The sequence below is a fragment of the Cynocephalus volans genome, chromosome 13 (assembly GCF_027409185.1).
Source record: "Cynocephalus volans isolate mCynVol1 chromosome 13, mCynVol1.pri, whole genome shotgun sequence".
Classification (NCBI taxonomy): domain Eukaryota; kingdom Metazoa; phylum Chordata; class Mammalia; order Dermoptera; family Cynocephalidae; genus Cynocephalus; species Cynocephalus volans.
Window position 1 is genome coordinate 62,285,281 of NC_084472.1, and position 23,990 is coordinate 62,309,270.

Consider the following 23,990-nt stretch of genomic DNA (forward strand, 5'->3'; position numbering starts at 1 on the left):
GGAAACTTCTGATAACAGCTTCGATCACTTTTGTTGTTATTGGTCTGTTCAGATTTTCTACATCTTCTTGGGTCAGTTTAGTTAGTTTGTGTGTCAAGAAATTTATCCATTTCCTCCAGATTTTCAAATTTGTTGGTGTACAGTTGTTTATAGCAGTCTCGAATGATTCCTTATGTTTCAGACATATCAGTTTCAGACATAACATCACCTTTTTCATTTCTAATTTTTGTTATTGGGGTCTTTTCTCTTCTTTTTTTAGTTAGCCATGCTAATGGTTTGTCCGTTTTATTTATCTTTTCTAAAACCAACTTTTTGAGTCATTGATCGTTTGTGTCATTTTTGGGGTTTCAATTTCATTAATTCAGCTCTGATCTTAATAATTTTCTGTCTACTAAATTTCGGTTTGGATTGTTCTTGTTTTTCTAGTTCTTTAAGGTGAAGTATTAGGTTGTTCACTTGCCATCTTTCCATTCTTCTGAAGTAAGCATTTAATGTGATAAATATCCCCTTGAATACTGCTTTTGCAGTATCCCACAGGTTTTGGTATGATGTATCATTGTTTTCATTAGTTTTAATAAATTTTTTGATTTCCTGTTTGATTTCTTCTTGGACCCATATGTCGTTAAGTAGAAGGCTGTTTAATTCCCACTTGTTAGTATAGTTTCCTGAATTTCATTTGTTATTGATTTCTAATTTTAATCCAATGTGGTCTGAAAAAATACATGGGATAATCCCAACTTTTTTGAATTTGTTGAGACTTGATTTGTGTCCTAACATGTGATCTATCCTGGAGAATGATCCATGTGCTGATGAGAAGAATGAATATTCTGAGGTTGTTGGATGGAATGTTCTGTAGATATCTGTCAAGTCCAATTGCTCTAGAGTGTTGTTTAGATCTTGTGTTTCTCTGCTGATTCTTTGCCTAGATGATCTGTCCAATATTGATAGTGGGGTATTCAGGTCCCCTGCTATTATGGTATTAGTGTCTATTTCCTTCTTTAGGTCTAATAGAGTTTGCTTTATAAATCTGGCTGCGCTGATATTGGGTGCATATATATTTATGATTGTTATGTCTTCTTGATGAAGCAATCCTTTTATCATTATGTAGTGGCCCTCATTATCTCTTTTCAGGCTTTTTAGTTTAAAGTCTATTTTATCAGATATAAGAATAGCTACTCCAGCTCATTTATCATTTCTGTTTGCACAGTAAATCTTTTTCCATCCTTTCACTCTTAGCCTATGTGAGTCTTTATAGGTGAGGTGGGTCTCTTGTAGGCAGCCTATAGTTGGGTCCTCATTTTTAATCCAGCCAGCCAGTCTGTGTCTTTTGATTGGGGAATTTAATCCTTTTACATTAAGAGTTGTTGTTGAAAAATGTTGATTTACTTCTAGCATTTTATTGATTTTTCTTTGGATGTCTTAAGTGTCTTTTGTTCTTTTCTTCCTGATTTACTGTTTGTCTTCTGTATTTATTGGTTCCTTGGGTTGTAGATAAACTTTTTTTTCCCTCTTCATTGTTGGCATTTTAATTTTACTAATGGGTTTTGATATTTCTTGAGTTTTTATGGCAGTGGTAGTTATTTTTCAGTTACCAAACCCAGTCCTCACTTGAGAATTTCTTGTAAGGGTGGTTGTGTGGCAGTGAACTCCGCCAGTTTTTGTTTGTCTGAGAAATATACTATTTGCCCTTCATTTTGGAAGGATAGTCTTTCAGGGTAGAGTATTCTTCGCTGGCAATCTCTGTCTTTTATTATTTTGAATATATCATCCCATTCCTTTCTGGCCTTTAGAGTTTGTGATGATAAGTCTGATGTTAGTCTGTTTAGGTGATTTGATGCTTCTCTCTTGCAGCTTTAAAGATTCTCTCTTTGTCTTTGAGTTTTGCCAATTTTACTATAACATGTCTTGGAGAAGACCTTTTTGGGTTGAATACGTTTGGGGATCTTTGAGCTTCCTGAATCTGAAGACCTGTGTCTTTTCCTATACCTGGGAAGTTTTCTGTCACTATTTTGTTGAATATGTTTTCAATGCAATCTCCTTTTTCCTCCCCTTCTGGAATACCCATGACTCAGATATTTCAGTGCTTAAGGTTATCTGATATCTCTCTTAGATTTTCTTCAATGCTTTTAATTCATTTTTCTTTTTTTGTCTGCTTGTGTTATTTCAAACAGCCCATCTTCAAGATCAGAAGTTCTCTCTTCTGCTTCTGCAAGCCTGCTATTTAAACTCTCTGTTGTGTTTTTTATTGAGTTCTTCAGCTTGGCAAACTCTACTACATTGTTTTTCAGGGCATTGATTTCTTTTTACATCTCTTCTTTTATGTCCTGTATTCTTTTCCTCATTTCATCATGTTGTCCAGTTGAGTTTTCTTGTATCTCATTTAGTTTCCTTATAATTATCTCTCGAAATTCCTTGTCAGACATTTCAAGGCCTTCTTGTTCTATATGATCTAGAGCTTGAGAGTTATTACCCTTTTTTGGTGTACTTTCTTGATTTTTCATATTTCTGGAATCTTTCCTTTGATTTTTAGTCATTGTGGCAGGGGATTGCACAGTCCACTGCTTCAACACTATTGTCTGGCTAGTATGCTTCTTGGGCTGCCAATTTCACATGGCTGCCTCAGTGTCTGCTCAGTTGCCCACTGGTGCCTTAGGTGTGTGGTCACCTCAGGTCTTGGGCCTGGGAGGCACCTCTCTGGTCATCATGCACTCAGCCAGGCTGGGGATGGAGTTGGGTGGCAGTGGCAAAGCCTACCTGCTGGGTCACATGGCACCACAGGGCATGTGGTCTCCACAGATCTTGGGCCTCTTGGGCTGGGCACCACTCTGATCAGCATGCACTGGTCTGGGCTGAGGATGGAGATGGGCAGTGGTGGCAAGGCCTACCTGCTGAGTCACCCATTGGCACCACAGGGTGCAAGGTCTCCATGGATCTTGGGCCTCTCTGGCTGGGTGCCTCTCTGATCAGTGCACACTCGGCTGGGCTGGGATGGAGTTGGGCAGCAGTGGTGAGGCCTACCTGCTGGGTCGCATGCTGGCACCACAGTGCATATGGTCTCCTCAGATGATTTCATCCTTTCCTACCTGGATTCCCTTTATTTCTTTCTTTTCCCTGATTGCTTTTGCTAGTACTTCCAATATTATGTTAAAGAGGAATGGTGAGAGTGTGCATTCTTGTCTTGTTCTGATTTTTAAGAAAAACCTGGAAGATTTTCAGCATGATATTCTTAGTGGGTTTGTCACATATTGCTTTTATTGTGTTGAGACACTTTCCTTCTATACCTAATTTGTTGAGGGCCTTTATCATGAAGGAATGTTGAATTTTGTCAAATGCTTTTTCTGCATCTATTGAGAAAATCATATGATTTTGTCCTTTATTTTGTTGATGTGATGTATCACATTTATTTTCTTGTGTATGTTGAACTATCCTTGCATCCCTGGATGAATCCCACTTGAACATGGTATAAAAAAATTTTTTTTATGTGTTCCTATATTCTGATTGCTAATATTTCACTGAGGATTTTTGCACCTACATTCATCGAGGATATGGTCCTGTAGTTTTCTTTATTTGTTGTATCTTTGTCTGGTTTTGGTATAATGGTTATGCTGACCTCCTAGAATGAATTTGGGAGAGTGGTACCTGTTTCAATTTTTTGGAATAGTTTGAAGTGAATTGGTATCAGTTCCTCTTTAAAGATTTGGTAGAATTCAGTGGTAAAACTGTCTGCTCCTGGGCTTTTTCCTTGTTGGGAGACTGCTGATTACTGTTTCAATCTCATTGCTTGTTATTGGTCTCTTTCGGTTTTCTATTTCTTCTTGGTCTATCTTGGTAGTTTGTATGTTTCCAGAAATTTATCCAATTCCTCCAGGTTTTCATATTTGTTGGCATATAGTTGTTTATTATAGTCCTTAATGCTCTAATGATTCTTTATATTTCTCTGGTATCTGTGGAAATGTCTCTTTTTTCATTTCTGAATTTTGTTATTTGGGTCTTCTCTCTTCCTTTTATTTCTTTTAATTTTCCTTCCTTCCTTCCTTCCTTCCTTCCTTCCTTCCTTCCTTCCTTCCTTCCTTCCTTCCTTCCTTCCTTCCTTCCTTCCTTCCTTTTCCCTCCCTCCCTCCCTCACTCCCTCCCTCCCTCCTCTATCCCTCCCTCTCTCTCTCTCTCAAAAAAAACCCCCTACTTTTTGTTTCATTGATTTTTAGTATCATTTTTTGGTTCTCTATTTCATTTAGTTCTGCTTTGGTCTTACTTATTTTTTTCCATCTATTACTTTTAAGATTGGATTGTTCTTGTTTTTCTAGTTCTTTGAGGTATAGTGTTAGGTTGTTTGAGATATTTCTGTCTTTTTGATGTAAGCATTTATTGCGATAAGCTTCCCCCTTAGTATTTCTTATGTACTATCCCACAATTTTTGGTATGATGTGTCTTTATTTTTGTTAGTTTCAAGAAATTATTTTGATTCCCTATTTAATTTCTTCCTGGAACCTAGGCCTCTGGGCTTCTGATGGATGGATTGGCCCCAGAGGCTTCTACAGTGCCTTCGGGGCCTTTTCTCCCTTCTCTTGATAATCCCTTTCTTTTGTACTAATCTTCTCAGCACCGTTGTATTTTTCTCCTGAAAATACTCTCTGCCTCTCTACCACATAGCCAGGCTGCAAATTTTCTAAATCTTTACACCTTTCTTCCCTTTTAAATTCTGGCTTTATGTCATGCCTTTGCCACCATAACTCAGCATAGGCTATCACAAGTAGCCATGCACCTTCCTGAATGTTTTGCTACTTAGTAATTTCTTCTACCAAATACTCTGTCTCAAAACTTTTAATTTCTAACTTTTACAAGGTCCTAGGGCATGGACATAGTTTAGCCAAGTTCCTTGCTAGTTCATATCAAGATTGATATTTGCTCCAGTTTCCAGTAAGTCCCTTCTCATTTACATCTGAGATATTCTCAGAATGGCCTTTCCTGTTCATATTTCTATCAGGGTTCTCCTTACTACCATTTAACTAGCCTCTAAAATATTTCAAACTTTCACTGGTTTTCTTGTCTTCTAAACTTTCACCAGCATCTAGGCTTTTGCTAGCTTGTTCCTCCAATTTTTAACAGCCTCTCCTTAGTACCCAGTTCCAAAATTGCTTCCACATTTTCATGTATTTGTTATTAGCATCACCCCATTTCTCTGGTACCAATTTTATGTATTATTCTATTTCTGTTGTTCATAACATAATACCTGGAATTGAGTAATTTGTAAGAAAACAAAATTTATTGCTTACAGTTTCACAGTCTGGAAAGTCCAAAGTCTAAGGAACACATTTCATGAAGGCCTTGGTGGTGGCAACAGTGACCCAGGGGTCTCATGTGGTGGAAAATAGTAGAGAAGAGCAAGAGACAGCTCCTTCTACATTCTCCTTTTAAGGCCCTCTGAACCATGCCCACCCACTATTCTAAGAATGGATCAATCTATTCACTAAGGTGCAGTCCTCACAATCCAATAACCTCTTCAAGACCCCGCATTTTCACTGCCACAATACGATTTCCCACCCTCTTAACACTGTCACAGTGGGAGTCAAGTTTTGGGGTGGCATTCAATCCATGGCAGGGCTAATACTCAAAATATACAAGGAACTCAAGCTACTCAATAACAAGAAAACAAACAACCCTATTAAAAATGGGCAAATGACTTGAATAGACATTTCTCAAAAGAAGACATACAAATGCCAACACATACATGAAAAAAAATGCTGTTTGTCCCTAATCATGAGAAAAATACAAATTAAAACCATGATAAGACTTTATTTCACACTTGTTAGATTGATATTATCAAAAAGGTGAAACGTAAGTGTAGGTAATGTGGAGAAAAGAGAAATCTTATACACTGTTAATTTAAATTAGTATACCTATTCTGGAAAAAAAAAATGAAGATTTCTCAAAAAATTAAAAATAGTATTATCATGTGATCCAGCAATCACACATCACACTTCTGGCTATATATACAAAGGAATTGAAATCAGTATGTTTTATAAGAGATGGCTTCACTCTCATGTTTATTATAGCATTATTCACAATAGCTAAAATATGAAAACAACCTAAGTGTTCATCAATGGATGAATGAAGAAAGATAATGTGGTGTGTATGTGTATATAGATTATGAAAAGGTCTGTCAGACTCTGACATTAGCGATTATTCCATTGGATTCTGCTATGCCTTCCTTTTCAGGAAACACATGGTAATGGGCTGGAGGGATAAATATGCGTTCAGTTTATGGTAACACAGAAGAATTTTTAACTTGCCTTCTTTCTGTGGAATTGCTCTTTTACTAAAATTTTCTACTGTTGGCTTTAAGAAAAAAGTAAAATATCACATTATAAAAATTAAATATAAAGAAGATCATAATATTCAAGGAGATTAAATCATTTCTTTCTGGCTAAAGAAAAAATACCATTTTTTGAGAGACAATAGACAAATAACCTCCAAAGTTAATATTAAAACCATGAAAATATAGAAAAAGATACTTAAATTCTAGCCACTTGAAATAATTTAAATAATGCAATAAAAAGTCTGGAAAAACAGAAATTTCCATATTGAGGAATAGAAAAGAGACATGTTAAGGCAGTGGGAAAAAGGTGAGATGAAGAGGTATGAAGATCTGTGTTCAAATAATAGTGAGTAAAAGAATAAAAAGTGTCTAACTTGTGATTGGCTCTTGAAATGTAAGAATAGCCTTCCTTCCTTCCTATGTTCCTATCTTCTGCCTCCTTTTCCTCTCTCTAAAGCCAGGGGAGTATAAAACAAAATCAACCTTTCATAAATCACAAAATATAACACAGTAATATTCTGTTGAGGAACATCTCGTATTCTGGTGTAGGTCTGTCAAGTGCCTTTTGAATATTCACTCAGCAGGATATCTGCAATTTAAATGCCTTGTTATAGTTAATAAGAGTTGTCAAAGAAGCACATTAACATACCTTAGGGATTAATTCTATGCTTTACAGACTTCACATGTGTGAATAACGCAAGCCAATAACATAAATTCCCCAATCCCCAAAGACTATACTTACATCTTTTACGCGATTATATTTTGAACAGTCAAATACTGTGTCTCTGATTTTATTTTAATAAAAATACTTCTTCAGATGCACACTGTTGAAGGCAACAAGAACAGACATTAGGGAAAAGACAGCCTCTTCAGTAAATGGTGCTGGACATCCATGAACAGAAGAATGAAACTAGACCTGCACCTCTCACTGTGCACTAAAATCAACTCAAAATAGATTAAAAACTTAGTATAGTACCTGAAATTGTAAAACTACTAAAGGAAAACGTAGGGGAAATTCCTCAGGAAGTAGGACTGGGCAAAGACTTTATGAATAAGACCTCTAAAACACATGCAATTAAAGAAAAAATAAATAAATGGAATTATATCAAACCAAAAAGCTTCTATGCAGTAAAGGAAACAATCAACAGAGTAGAAAGACAACTTACAGAATGGGAGAAAATATTTGTGAACTGTGCATCTGACAAGGGATTAATATCCAGAATATAAAAGGAACTAAAACAATGACACAGTAGAAAAACAAATTACTCAATTAAGAAATGGGCAAAGGAGCTGAATAGACATTTCTTGAAGGATGACATATAAACGATCAGGAGGTAATTTTAAAATGCCCAGCATCACTACTCATCAGGCAAATGCAATTTAAAACCATATTGAGATACCATCTTACCCTGGTGAGACTGGCTGTTATCAAAAAGACTGAGAAAAAAAAAAATACTGGCCAGGATCTGGAGGAAAAGGAACACTTCTACACTGCTGGTGGGACTGTAAATTAGTACAGACAGTATGGAATACAGTATGGAGGTTCCTCAAACAACTATAGATAAAACTGCCTTATGATCCAGAAATCCCACTTCATGGTGTATACCTAAAGGAATGGAAATTATCATGTTGAAGGGATACCTGCACTCACATGCTCATTGCAGGTTTACTTGCAGTAGCTGAGACATGGAATCAGTCTAAATGACCATGGACTGACAACTGGATAAGGAAAATGTGGTATCTCTACAGAATGGAATACTACTCAGCCATAAAAAAGAATGAAGTTCTGCCATTTGCAGAAACATGGATGAGCCTGGAGAAAATTATGTTAAGTGAAATAAGCCAGGCAGAGAGGGAAAAATAATACTTATCCTCACTCGTAAGTGAGAGCTAAGAGAGAAGGAAGTTCAAAGGAAAGAAAGACCACAGTGGTGTGTTGGACTTGCAGAGGGAGAGGACAAACCTAGGGTTGCTGGGGTGGGGGTGGAGGAGGAAGGTTGAGGAGAGGTTGGGTGGGGGACATGAGAAATAATTGCAATCTGCGGTGATGGCCATGCTGTAGTATTAATCTGATCATAGTATCTTGGGCACATGTGCTCACGGTCAGCTCTGTGTCCCATGAATATATATAATCAATAATAAACAAATAAATTTTTAAAAAGTTCATTCTACACTTAATTTATAAATCAATAGCAATATGTCAAGATGTCTATAACAAGTTTTTTCTCTTTAAGTGTAAAAGTATTTTAGTATAGATCCAGCAATGGGTTAGGATAAGTCATTAATACATTAATTTAGTAAAAAAAGTAACAGTCATTGATTTAGGCAGGTTTTGCAACTCACTGCTGCTTTAGAGAGCACCTTTAGTTTAACTTTTACATCTCATAAGAACTCTGCCTATATTGACACAAAACATGATTTTTAAATATGAACATCTGATATCAACCTTCAAAAGAAAGGAGAATAGACAGAGAAAGAAGAGTAATGACATAAACTTTGGAGACTATATTTTTGCTCTCCACCTTTTCAGTAAATCTGAAAATAAGACAAATTGCCCTTTATATTGCCTTTTTCGATCATTCTTTACCCACATTCTTATCATTAAATCTGGGGTTTGTTCTATAGTGAATCAATGTATTTATTTCAATGAAATCACAACCATCCCATCATCTGTATTTAATTTGGTTCACAAATTATATGGAACCATCTATGGAATAATAATAATGATTGTGATACTAGTATAATAATAGGTAATTATTTGGGAGAGTGGTGATAGTTATCTTGATAATGACAATCCATTTAGCCAATTTTCACTTTGATTAGATGAAGTGTAATTCAAGATAGATAACTTCTTACTGCACTGAAGTATTCCTCCCCAACCTGAATGTGACTGATGAAATCTTGTGAAATCAATTAAATATGCTTACTAGCTGGCTGCCCACCAAGAAGGATGCTAAGAATGCCTACTTAAGATGATGGCACTCTGAGTCCTCATTCTACAGTTTTGCTTTCTCTTTGTAATTAAAGAGTTATCCAGATTATACAAATGTCCAGTCCTCCATCAACCATTCACTTAATTATTTTAACACTAATTGGCAGTTCTTTCCATACTATAGCATTTGCGAAATGGTGACATTCTAATTATTTCATTTTTCTACACTTATTAGCTAGCAATCTTCTGCAAAATTAAGCTTTTCTTCATCATCTAGAGCTACTTGGTTATACTGAAATATAGTTCTCTGAAAAGGTAAGGTAAATGCTCTATTTCTCTCTTTAATTCTCAATTTAAAAGTGTTTTAATATGCCCCTCAAATGACAAGAATGCTTTTTCTCTGTGTTTCTCTTTCTTGGTTTCATTATAAATTTTATGTTTATAAAAAGGAAGCCTGTATATGTAGTTGTGTAAACTCACAGACTAAATTCACATCTGCTTTATTTTCTTAAGTCAATGTTTTTCAGTGTACAATGGCCTTTATCAAAACTTGGGCCATGGGGTGCTCTTTACACTTGTCTCCTTTTTTCTCACTCCGTTCTCCCCAACCTCATATTGGTATTACTTTTATTAGTTCCTTGCTTACTTCTGCAAACAAATGCACAGGGACTTTTTATTTCTCCACACATTACACAGAAAGCAAACAATGTATACTCAGTTGATAGCTCATTTCAGCTGTCAATCCGAGAAAAGACACGGAGAACTTTAAATGCATATTACTAAATGAAAGACACCAATATTAATGTTGAAAAATATCTTTCACAAAGTCATGGTCTCCACCAGGCCCTAGTGGAACCCCCACAGTTCTGAAAGTTTACAGGAATCCTGGCAAAGACTGGAGTGAGCGGAAGGCAGTGACAAGAGGGAATGGTGGTCACCAGTCAGGAGGCTGGGATTGGAGAACCCCGTCCTTGGCCCTGCCCAGCTCTGGGACTGTCAGGTGAATAATGAGAGAGGAGTGAGATTTCTGCCCACCTTGAAGTACCCTTGACAGGCATGGCTTCAATTCTCTGAGTTTTTGAGACTCAGCTGAGAGAGGAGCAGGATATTACCTAGGGCTGGCTGCTCCACAAGGTGCTGTTGCTGGTGCCCTGGAGTCCACACCACTGGTAAACTGCTCCAGCAGATTTCTAGTGGCACCAAAGGACTGGGGGCTGCTGCTTGAACCCTCATGCACTACTGTATGTAGGCAGGAAAACTGAGTGCACCTCCTGCAGCTGATCCTCCTCATCATTTAGCGCTGCAAGCCTGGGTTTGGGGACATCGAGGGGACTGCTACCCATTCTGAAAAAGTTGTTGGGATGGTTCGAGGATGAGGAGATGGAAGACTAGGCTTCTACCAGCCCCTCGTGGGGCTAAGGCCTGCAGTCTTATTCCAAGCATACTGTGTGGAGAATGAGTGACTCTCCCTCCAAGCTGCCTGAGTCTGAGATCTTTCTGGGACCAGCCTCGCAGCATCATGGGTGAAGTTCCTAGTGGCTCCTGGGGACTATCTACGACCTGGGAGAAGTTGTTGCCAAGGCTTGTGGCAGTCCTGGGGTCCCTTTGCCTCAGCATGCATATGTCTTCCAGGGTGAAGCCTGCATTCCTGCCTCGCAAATTTACCCCTCTGTGTCTTCAGAGTAGACAACTCCTCAGAGACAATATCCTTCATAAACTGAAGCAGAAGAAGAAATCAGCTCTCCTTCATGAGCCATCTACCAACATGTGTCCAAGAGGAACCAGTTGTAGGCGACAGTTAGGCAGAGGATCTGAGCAGGCTCCAGGGATGTGTGGCTGAGCCCCTCCGCCCACAAAGGAAGGCATAGAAACCAGATAAAGAGCAGGGTCTGATCCCAGCCTGAGATACGGGAACATGGTTTCTGTTATTGTCTCTGTTAACTACAGAAAGCAGCAGTTTCATGTAGTTTTGTGTTTGATACACCAGGTTCCAACTTTGTTACCAGCTCCAGTTAATGATCAGTGAGTCAGGGCGTGAAGGGACATCGATATGTAATCCTGCTTCCAATAAAAAATGCAACCTTTACCCATGTGATCTCTATCCTTGTATTTTTTGAAAAATGTACAGCTTGAGTACAGAACAGAGTGAAGTCGGCAAAGCACTGGGCTTTATCAGGCTTCACCTTGTTCTCTACCATCAGGTCACAGATGTGTTTGATCAACAGGTACCAAATCAGTTTGATATCATAGCCCCTCAATTCATAGCAAAGACACATATTGGCACTTGGAAGAGCACAGCCCTCCTCTGAGAAGACCTCCACATCTGCCCGGCCATATGCACTCCCTGAGAAAATATAGTTTTAGTAGTGTGTCCATATGACTACCACATCCAGCCCGGGGCTGATCTGCAAATACGCTTACCCTTGAACAATATTACTGGGCAGACGAATGATCCTCTGCAAGGTTTTGCAACTTGCTCACTTGCAAAGTGCTCTCAAGCAAGTCTTTTTCCTTCTCCAAAATATAATGCACTGCAACTAGTCCTAAATGAAAGATTTCTTTCACCATGGTCTCACAAGCGACTATGTTGTCAAACTTGTGGACATTTTGCCAATTAGATTAGTGAGAAAAGCAAGATAGTTTTAATTTGCATTTCTCTTCTCAGTAAGCCTGAGCATATTTCACATGCTCGATAGCCATTTTTCTTCCCTTTGTTTTACATTTTGTATTTTTTTCTTTTTCATTTCTAGAATACTTTTAAATATAAGAAAGATTAGCCTTTTATTTTTGCTGCTGCTAAAAATATATTTTATTAAGTTTATAATTTGATTTTTAAACTCTTTTGTTTAAAAGCTTTTCTTTTGTTTTAATAAAAAAACAATACATGGATTTTGTGTATTGTGTCAAAGTTAGAAAGACTTTCTTCACTCAAAATAATTTCTTCTAAGACTAGCATAGTTTTACATTATACTGGCATATAGTGTGAGTATGATTCATTATCTAAGTTTTGAGATAATTCGTAAATATACCATATAAATTTAGCATATTTCTGAACCTGACTTTATGGTCCATTGGTCTGTCCAATCATATGCCACAACATACAATTTTAATTATTAGGCTTTTTATCGTATGCTTATTTTCTTTTGGTAGGGGTTAAAAAAAGGCATTTATTATTTTCTGTCCTTGCAATCTATTCTTTAGTCTCTAGAGTATTTTATTTCAATCATAAGATCTCAGTTTTATTGATTAAATGCTAATGCATATTACGTCTACATCACCCCTCTTAGGAACTCAACTAAAACATCAATTTAATTGTCTAAAGATCTATTGTACTACCTCTATTTACAACATTAGTGCAATTATATAAAATGATACTACAATAGGTAATGCTCATTTGCATATACATATTTTTAGTGACTATGTGACCAAATGGACAGAATATGTATAAAAATCTGTATTTCTCTTTATTCTAATGGCCCTCAACTTACTGGGAACAAAGAACTAATCAATTGTACCAAAATCAGTGATCTTCATGAGTCCTCATCTACTTTAATGTCTCTGCAGTATTTGGACTTCTTTTTATTATATCCTTGTTTGTCATCTGAGATAATACTGCCACCTGGTTTCTTCCTGCATCTCTGACTATTTTATCTCTTTTAGAGATCCTCATTCTCGGTGTGCCACGTCAATGACAATGTTCACAAAGTTTGTTGGGTTTTTTTTCCCCCTCTTTCTACTCCCTTTCTCATGGAGCTATCATTTCATCCCATAGTTTACATAACTAGGTATGTGCTGAGGACTACCCAAATCTTAATATCTAGCTAATATTGCTTTCCTACATGTCAAATATTTGCCACCAGTGGCCCAATTTGAGTTGCCACAGAATCTCATAATCAACTAGTCCAACTTTGAATTCTTCATTACTATTGGGCTGAGAGCCTTGGACACACACACACAGATAGACCAAATGGACCAGATCTTATATCAAGTTTGTTAGGAGAAATGCACATGCCAAGAAGCGGTAGAGCACACTCAATTCCCCCAAATTCTCATTGATGTACAGCTTATCCCAGGCAAACATGATCTGCACACACCATGTCTAGCATTCCATGCAGGGGCCCTGCCCCATCCTGCTCTACATAATGATAGGATCAGGGGCTAGGATCACCTCTGTGTGACTCTGTCTTCTCCATTCAGAGCAGTGCATTTTAGCAGAGGGGAGACTCTGGGGCCCAGTGGTTCCTCTGAACCTGTTCTGAAAAGCTCACTTACAGCCAGCTCCCTGTTAAGTTACCAAAAGGGAGAAGGATGTCTGCATCCAGACAGGGGAATTTCTATCTCTTTATTCATCAAGAATGTTGTTCTTGTATTCATCATTTGTGAGACAGACAACATTTTTATCCAGCTGCCCAAAAGTGAAGATGAATCCCCTCCCTTTTTTTTTTTATTAACTTACCTTCCTTATTCATTTAGCCACCAAGTTTGTTGATGTGAATGCTTAATTATATAGCAAATAAGTTTTATTTTCTCCATTCCTGCTGACCTTAACTCGAGGGATTTGATTTTTTTTTCTCTTTGATTAATTAGTAAAGTAACCCAACATTTTTACTGGCTTCATTCTCCCTGTCTTTGCCCCACCCTTCTCCAGGTAAAAGCAATGCCCCCTGCTGTCAGAATGATTGCTCTAAAACACAGATTTGATCATTTTACTTCCAAGATTGTTATGAAATAAATTTCTCCCTCACTTCTGGAGAAGGTTGGAGCTGAGTCCTACCTCAGGCCTCATTTCACATCACTCTCAAAGAAAGGCCCAATGACTCTGGACCCTTTGCTCTGAGGCTTTGCACAGGCTCCTTTTCTCAGTATTTCTCTGCAGGACTACGTGCTGGAGACTTGAGTCAGCCCAAGTCTATTGCCCATGAAATTGCCCATGCAGCCTATTGACTTAGCCTGAGTCTATTGCCCATATAGTCTATTGACTTAGCCTGAGTCTATTGCCCATGAAATTGCCCATGTAGTTTATTGACTTAGCCTGAGTCTATCACTAACTCAAAGCGCTCACATGGCACCTATGCACATGTCATAGTCTGTGTCAATTGTCTTCTTATTTTCTCTCAATATTCTTATTCTTTGATTGCTGACTGATGAGGGCCACTAAATATCTTGAAAAAATCAACAATCAAATCAATTTTATATGACCAAATACTTATCAACTAGAGAAGAAAACATTTAAAAGTTACTATCTTCATAGCATGTGGAAATGACATATTTAATATTTTTATTTTGGACAGAAATTTTTTAATTGAGACACTGATGTTTAAGAAACTAGCTATAAAAGTAATAAAAAAAACCTTGTTCAATTACATTAAAACGTTGTGATTGAAACATTATATTTGGCAAACTCTAGAGTTATAAGGGTCCCTAAAACTAATTTTATAATATATATCATAATGTATTATTTTAAAAATAATTTTATAATGATGTGAAACTAGGTTAATTAATATATCTATAGATTAAAAAAAGAAAACCCTAATATCTAATGCAGCAATGCAGCATGTATTTTGATATACTAATTCTTTAAAGGCAAAATATATAGTCAGCATTTTTTCCCATGTCAAATGTTTCTGTAAAATTTTATTTTATTATTTCCCTCTTATAGGATCATTTGAATTAAAAAAAAAAATCCTAATTTATAAATTGCTTTACCTCCATTAAACACCTGTGAAAACACATTAAAACATGAAAACAGGTAAAAAAGAGAGAGACAGAAAAGTCAAGGCCAGGATCTACAAAGAAATGAAAATAATAATAATTATAATTCATTTAACAACATTGAAACTTTATCAAGAATTTACTGGTATCCAGACTATTGACTGAATATTTTTTATAATTTCTTACCCTTTATTTTCATAAATCTATATGGTGAAAATAATTTTAGTTTAGTTTAGTTTAGTTTTTGTATTCAGAGCTTTATTCACTTTAGAGAGAACTTATAATTGGCCGACAGACAGACAGATGCCTAAATGGATCTGCACCAAGTTTTTCTGCATTCTTATTGCACAGGAAGCATCCTGTTTAGACTGCACTCTTTGTTTATGTGAATAACACAATAAAAAATGCTTGCAATTCTTCCTGTATGATAGCTGTAAGATTTATTTATTTATTTATTTATTTATAATTGAAAAATAATTGATTAAACATATTTGTGGGGTACATAGTTAATATCAATACCTGTGTACAATGTATGATGGTCAAATTGGGATAATTAACATATTCATGATTACAGAGTCCTGCCTGACAGCTCTGTAGAGGGTCATTGCATCAGCTGGTGATTTTCCTGCCCAAATGGTCCTCCTGCCCACCCAGGGGAGAGGGAAGGGAGTGTTGCATGGGCTGAGAAGCTGTAGTCTCTGTCCCACTGTCTTGCCTAGGCTGCAGGCAGCCTGAGCTGTGGTCCTCCCAGTGCCTTTGTAAATGCAGTACAGTGCAGCAGGGCCTCAAGACAAAGGGAGTCAGTCTCACCAGGTCAAGACAGGGTGCACTTCAACAGAGGGTTCAGCTCCAAATGGGCACTATGTGGTCACAGCCTCTCTGGGCAGGAGGAATTTTCATCTCTTTGGGCTTCCACTATCAGATTGTGCAGCTACACTAACTCCCAGCTACTCTCCAACGGAGTCTGGGTCCCAAAATGACTGGGGGATTCTCCTGTGACAAGGATTGCTGGCATTTGTGGTGGGTGTGGAAACAGCTGGGGTCTTTTCCAGCTTACCTTCTCTCCCCCTGATTCTGAGCTGGTTCCTGCAGTGGGGCAGAGGCTGAGTACCCTGCTCTGCTTTCTATGGTGCCATTCTCAACTTTTGTACTTCACAAGCATCTCATCACTCTCCTAGTTCTCTGCCATGTATTTCCTCTGTGGCTCTGGTCAAAATGTGTTTGTTTGTCTGTTATGTTGGTCTCTTTGTGTGAGGGGACTAGCACCAGACCTCTGAAGTTGGCCATCTTGGGGGAAAAAAATCCTAATTTTAATTTTATAGATAAAAAATATATGAGGCTTAGATAGACTAGGTAATGTGTTCAATGTCCATAGCTACTAGGCGGTGAAACCAGGAAAGAGAAAAACAAAACTGTGATATCAGTCCAAAGCACATGCTATTAACCAATATGTTCCAGTGCATTCCTCAACAGCTGGACAGATGAATGGAGAAAGAAAAATAGTCACCTGACTTGCAGTCACTTTAGATCATACATTGGCTTTGAAACAGAACTTTTGAGAAAAAAGAGGAGGAGGAGGAGGAGGAAGAAGAGTAGAAGGAGAAGGGGAAGAAGAAAGCATCATTCTTTGTCTTCTTAACTCTTACGTCCCTGAATGAGTAGGTGGAATCTACAACAACAAAATTAATCCATTTTTGTCCACCCAATGTGTTCAACTGTGTGATTCTTTTGTTAAATCAATCCAAAGACAGCAATTCTGTTAGTAGAGCAGGCAGCACATTCTCCTGAGAGTGAAAGCCATCGGAACCGGGGACTCTGCATACCAACTGGCTATCTGGGCATATCATAGTAGGAGCACCTATGACTAGACAGAAATGAGGTACGCAGAAAATATAGACAACAATTCTGTATGGATGATGCTTCTTTAGAGAAAATTATAGGCTTTATGGAAAAAGGCATTCTGTAAGAAAAAAAGAATAACATCCAAAGGAAACACATGATCTGAAAGCTAACCAGTGCAGGATTCATGCATAAACTTCAGTGAATTGTTTGGAAGCTTCTGTGAAGTGCTATAAAATATGCCTCTCTGAAACACAGAAGAACAAATAACTTGAGTTGAAAGGACAACACAGTAATCTGAAAAGACAGGAAGACGAGCTCTAAACTGACGAATAATATAAATGGTTTTGAATAAAACAAAAGGAAAATCATTCATGAAATCAAAATATGCACTGGAAATAGTGAAAGCTGAATTGTATTACAGAATCAGTAGAGTAGAGGACACACTTGAGATACTCTGTCTGATTATATGTACTAGGATAAAGCAATACTAAGGGACACAAGAGATACAGAAGACAATATATATACAAAACAGGAAATTTAATTATGCTTTCAAAGGGAAAAATATGTGTTGGAACAGAAATTTTAAAAATATAGAATTTTTAAGTTTTAAAATATTTAACATCTATAAAATATATGCAAGTGTCTGAACCTCAAAGATTCATATTATGCAGATTCAAAGTGCTCGCTGTGTTTCAGACAAAATCCATATAAAGGGCCCACACTAAACATAAATGAGCACAATCAAATATTACAATTATAAACAGAAAATGCTGAACATAGTCAAGTTAAAAAAATATTCCATCTCCACTACCATTTACCGAAAGGGTTCCCTGACTTCCCTGTTCCACAAGTTAAGAAAGACCTCAGAAACCAAGCACTTTGGAATTCCAGAAGGAGCAAGGGTTTTTCAGGCTTCAGATAAGACTGCTGGCCTTTGGCTGGTAGGAAAAGGGAGTCACACATTCCTTATGTTGATGGTGGAGTCAAGCCCACTGCATCCTTCATTTTTCTTTACTGCAGTGCCAAAGAAATCCTCAGAACACCTTCAACTCTGAGAGTTGGGAGGAACCCTGGGGAACCAGGAGCTTCAGGTGCAATTGGCCATCCCCAGCCTTTACATTTCTCTGTGTGCTGCTGCCAATATCCCATCTTGCCCATTCTCCTCCTCCAATGCTCAACCAGCAGTAACAGCCACCTCGTTAGCCCCTTTTGCCTGGAAACCATAAGGACAAATATCATCATGTTTTTGAGCTCCGTTTCAATGAGTTACTGCATGAAGCCCTGATCTCCAGGATCAGTTATTATTTCTCAGTCTCCAATTGCATATGGTTTTGCATGTTTCCCTTTTTGATCCATCTTTGAATTCTGAAACTCTTACTATCCTTTGAAATTCAGAAATCCTCTATGGTTTAAATTTTATCTCTAAATATTTTCTTCTGCTTTGTGCTTTAACTGAAACCTGACTCTCCCATTAAGGTATGCCTCACCTATATCCTTCTAGGTGTTGCTGGGTGTTGGTTGTTGAGGGTTTCTATCACTATCTCCATACTATCTGGCCTGAGGGTGCAGTAAATGTCTCTCTTGTCCTCATTGCCACTCCAGACTATTTTCCCTACTTCTTCACAAGTAATTAATTAATCAGTTAAAGTAATAATTTTGAATACTATATCATTAAACTGTACACCTATTACTGTACTGTACCATTCATCTCTCAACTTCCAGGTAACTTTTTATATCTGTGAAAGTTTAATTCCTTGTTCACTTAATCAATATTCCTCTGGTCTTAAGTCCTGATAATTTAAATATCCATGTACTTAATGTTTACGATAAACATGTCATTGCTCAATTATTCTTGTCATTGACTCTGAAGTAGCTACTCATTTGCAGAATCATGAGAAATTCACTACTAACAACTACAATACCCCTATAGCTTTATTTTTAGTCCTTCTATTCGGTAACCATCACTTTCAATTTTTCAGCTTATTCCTCTTGTAACCCATTTGCATGTTTTCAAGTACTTGAATTCATTCAGCCTGCCACATTGGTACTTTTTCTCATACAGCCTCAAAACTTGAATTCCAGGGTTCATTTATGTGTATGTTTGTATATAGAATATTATATACAAATACACTGAATATATGCATTCCACTCTCTTTCTCTCATTTTCTCTCCCTGCTGGGGAAACCTCAAACCTTCATGAATTCTATTTCGTGCCTATTTTATGCCTTCACTCATGCAGCTTAATGTAGCTGGAGGAAAACAGGCAACCATGTTAGCGCTCTTATTCAGACTCATGGTACCTAACCCAGGGGTGCACTTAGTGCTGCACAACCATCAAGCCCTGGCTTTGGCCTTGCACTGCTTCCCTTGGTTCAATCGCAGCCTCCTGACTGATAGCTTTTTGTTTTGCTTTGTTTTTAATGGTGGTATGAATTGTTAACGTGAGATCTGCCTTCTTAACAAAAATTTAAGTGCAGCAACATACTACAGGCAGAATGCTGTACAGCAGATCTCTAGAACTTACTTATCTTGTATAATTGAAACTTTATATTTATTCAACAGTGACTTCCCATTTCCCCTTTGCTCCAGTTTCCAGAAAACACCATTGTACTATCTGCTTCTATGAGTTTTACTATTTTACATAAGTGGAATTACATAGAATTTGCCTTTGGTGCCTGGCTTATTTCACTTGGCATTATGTGCTTTGGTTTCAGCCATGTTGTCACAAATGTCAGGTTTTCCTTCTACTTTAAGGATGATGACATTCCATTGTATGTAACTATTTGCACATTTTCTTTCTCCATTCATCTATCGATGCATACTTAGGTTGTTTCCATATCTTATCTACTGTGAATAATGTTGAAATGAACATAGGAATGCAGATATGTCTTTAAATTATGATTTTATTTCATTTGTATATATATCTACAAGTGGGATTGCCATATTATATGGTAATTCAGTTTTTAGATTTTTGAGGAGGGACTACACTGGTTTTCATAGTGGCTGCATCATTTTACATTCCCATCAAGACAGTACAAGGATTCCAGTTTCTGCACATCCTCACCGACACTTATTATCTTTTCATTTTTGATAATAGTCATTCTAACAGGTATGAGGTGATATCTCATTGCAGCTTTGATCTGAATTTTTCTGAAGATTAGTGATACTGAATGTCTTTTCATATACCTGTTGGCCATCAGTAATTTGTATAAATGGCTGTTCAAGTTTTTTTGCGCATTAAAAAAAATCTGGTTATTTATTTATTTATTTATGCAATTGAGTTGTAAAATTTCCTTATATATATTATTTTAGTTTAGTTTTTTTTATTTTTTAATTGAAACATAATTGATTATACATATTTATGGAGTACAGAGTTGACAATCAGTATTTGTGTACAGTATGTGATGATCAAATCAGTATTAGTAGCATAATCATCATTACAAATTATAATTATTCTTTGTGCCTCTTACCCAATCGCTCCCTAATCCCTATCCCGTCATCTTTCTCACCTCTATTAATTATAGGTCTGTTCTCTCCTTCTGAAAGCTCAACATTTTATTGTGTTCTTTCTTTGCTCCCACTTATGAGTTAGTGCACGTGGTATTTCTCTTTCTGTGCCTGGTTTATTTCACTTAACATAATTTTCTTCAAGCTCATCTGTGTTTCTGTGAATGGCAGAATTTCATTCTTTTTTATGGCTGTGTAGTACTCCATTGTGTATATATGCCACATTTTCCTTATCCAGTCATTTGTTGATATGACACTAGGGTTGGTTCCAAGTCTTGGCTGTTGTGAATAGAGCTGCAATAAACATAGAAGTGCGGGTATCCCTTCAATATGTTGATTTCCATTCCTTTGGGTATATACCCAGAAGTGGATTGCTGGGATGTATGATAGTTTTATCTGTAGTTGTTTGAGATACCTCCATACTGTTTTCTATAATGGTTGTACTAATTTATAGTCCCACCAATAGTGCAGAAGAGTTCCCTTTTCCCCACATCATCACCAGCACTTGTTATTCTCAATCTTTTTGATAATAGCCAGTCTAGCTGGGGTGAGATGATATCTCATTGTGGTTTTAATTTGTATTTCTCTAAAGATTAGTGATGTTGAGCATTATTTCATATACCTCTTGGCCATTTGGACGTCTTCCTTTGAGAAACATCTATCTACTTCTTTGCCTATTTTATAATTGGATTATTTGTTTTTTACTGTGAAGTTGTTTGAGCCTTGTGTATTCTGGATATTAATCCATTGTCATACGCATAGTTTGCAAATGTTTTCTCCCTTTCTGTAGATTGTCTTTCTGCTCTATTGATTGTTTCCTTTGCTGTGCAGAAGCTTTTTAGTTCAATGTAATCCCATTTATTTACTTTTTCATTAGTTGCTTATGCTTTGGGGGTCTTATCCATAAAGTCTTTGTCCAGCCCTACATCCTAAAGTGATTTCCCTATGTTTCTTTTCTAGGTGTTTTATAGTTTCATGTCTTATACTTCAGTCTTTAATCCATTTTGAGTTGGTCTGGGTTTATAGTGAGAGATTTGGATCTAGTTTCATTCTTCTTCACATGGACATCCAGTCTTCCCAGCACAATTTACTGTAGAGGGTGTCCTTTCCCCAATGTATGTTCTCAGTGACTTTATTGAAGATAAGTTGGCTGTAAGTACCTGGATTGATTTCTGGGTTCTCTATTCTATTACATTGGTCTGTGTGTCTGTTTTTATGCCAGTACCATGCTGTTTTGGTTACTACAGCTTTGTAGTACAATTTGAATTCAGGCAATGTAATGCCTCTGGCTTTATATTTTTTTGCTTAGGATTCCTTTGGCTATTAAGGGTCTTTTGTTGTTCCCTATGAATGTTAGGATTTTTTTTTCTATTTCTGTGAAGGATGTCATTGATACATACATACATATATGTGTATATATATATATGTATGTATATATATATTTGTTACTGATATTTTGATGGGGATTGCATTGAATCAGTTGATTGCTTTAGGTAGTATGGACATTTTCACAATGTTAATTCTTCCAATTCATGAACATGGACTGTCTTTCCATCTTTTGGTGTCCTTTTTAATTTCTATCAACAGTGTTTTATAGTTCTCATTGTAGAGGTCTTTCACCTCTTTGGTTAAATGTATCCTAGATATTTTACTCTTTTGGTAGTTACTGTAAATGGGCTTGCTTTCTTGATTTCTTTTTCTGCCTGTTCATTGTTGGTGTATAAGAGTTCTACTGATTTTTGTGTAATAATTGTATATCCTATAACTTTACTGAAGTTATTTATGAGCTCTAGGAGTTTCTTTCGGTAGAGATTATGGGTTTTTCTGCATATAAGATCACCTTATCTGTAATCAATGACAATTTAATTTCAGCTTTTTTGGTTTGGGTGCCCTTTATTTCTTTCTGTTGCCTGATTACTTTGTCTAATACCTCCAATACTATGTTGAATAGGCATGGGAGAGTGGGCATTCTTGTCTTGTTCCTGTTCTTAAGGAAAAACTTTTAGTTTTCCCCATTTAGGATGATGTTGATGGTGAGTTTGTCATATATGGCCTTTATTGTGTTGAGATACTTTCCTTCTGTACCTTATTTGTTGAGGGTCTTTACCATGAAAGGATGCTTAATTTTGTCAAATGCTTTTTCTGCATCTATTGAGATAATCTCATGGGTTTTGTCCTTGCTTTTGTTGATGTGGTATATCATATTATTAACTTGTGTATGTTGAAATCATATTGAGTATATTTTCAGACCACAATGGGATAAAATTAGAAATTAATAAAAAATAAAACTTTGGAAACTATACACGTTCACAGAAATCAAACAACATGCTCCTGAATTATGAGTGAGTCAAAGAAGAAATAAAACAGGGAATCAAAAATGTTCTTAAAATGAATGAAAATACAAGCACAGCTTACCAAAACCTATAGGATACTGCAAAAGAAGTATGGACAGGGAAGTTTATTGTGATAAATGCTTACATCAGAAGAATAGAAAGACTTCAAGTAAATAATCTAATGGTAAGCCTCAAGGAACTAGAAAAAACAGGAACAACCTAATCCCCAACCTAGTAGATGTAAAGAAATAATTAAGAGCAGAACAGAACTAAATGACATGGAGATCAAAAGAATGATACAAAAAAAAAAAAATCAATGAAACAAAAAAAAAAGTCATTTTTTGAGAGGATACATAAAATAGACAATCCATTGGCCCGACTAACTACAAAAAAGGAGAGAAGATCCAAATAACAAAAAATCAGAAATGAAAAATGAGAAATTACAAATGATACCAAAGAAATGAAAAAAAAATCATTAGAATTTATTATGAGTGACTACATGCCAACAAACTTGAAAAGCTGGAGGAAATGCATAAATTTCTGTACACATAAAAACTACCAAGACTGAACCAAGAAGAAATGCAAAGCTTGAACAGACAAATAATGAGCAATGAGATTAAAGCAGTAATCAGCAGTTTCCCAACAAGGAAAACCACAGGAACAGTTGGCTTCACTGCTAAATTCTACAAAACAATTAAGAATTAACACCAATCTTTTTCAAACTATCCCAAAGAATTGAATCAGAAGCCATTCTTCCAAATTCATTCTATGAGGCCAGCATCACCCTGATATCAAAATCAGACAAAGACATAACAAAGAAAGACACAAGCCTATATCCCTGATGAACATACATGCAAAAATCCTCAACAAGATATTAGCATGCAGAATACAACAGTGCATCAAAAAGATTATATACCATGATCAAGTGGGATTCATCCCAGGGATGCAACGATGGCTCTCCTTATATATTTTAGGTATTAACCTCTTATGAGATATATGTCTTGCAAACATTTTCTCTCATTATGTAGGTTTGCCTTTTCACTCAAGTCTATAGTAATTAAAATAGTATGATATCATCATAAAAGCAGACTTATAGGCCAATGGAGTAGAATAGAGAGCCTAGAAATAAACCATTCATATACTGTCAACTTATTTTTGAAAAGAATGTCAAGAATACACAATGGAGAAGAGAGAGTCTCTTCAATAAGCAGTTTTGAGAAAAGTGGATATCCACATGCAAAAGAATGAAATTGAACCCTTATTTTACACCATACACAAAACTCAACTCAAAATATACTAAATTAAATGTAAGACCTGGAACTGTAAAACTTCTATAAGAAAACATAGG

General features: G+C 36.6%; 1 pseudogene; it reads right to left on the bottom strand.

Moving 5' to 3' along the window:
- Positions 1–10,477: 10,477 nt before the first annotated feature.
- LOC134361692 (myotubularin-related protein 14-like) lies at positions 10,478–11,854 on the bottom strand (annotated as a pseudogene).
- Between the last annotated feature and the right edge of the window lie 12,136 nt (positions 11,855–23,990).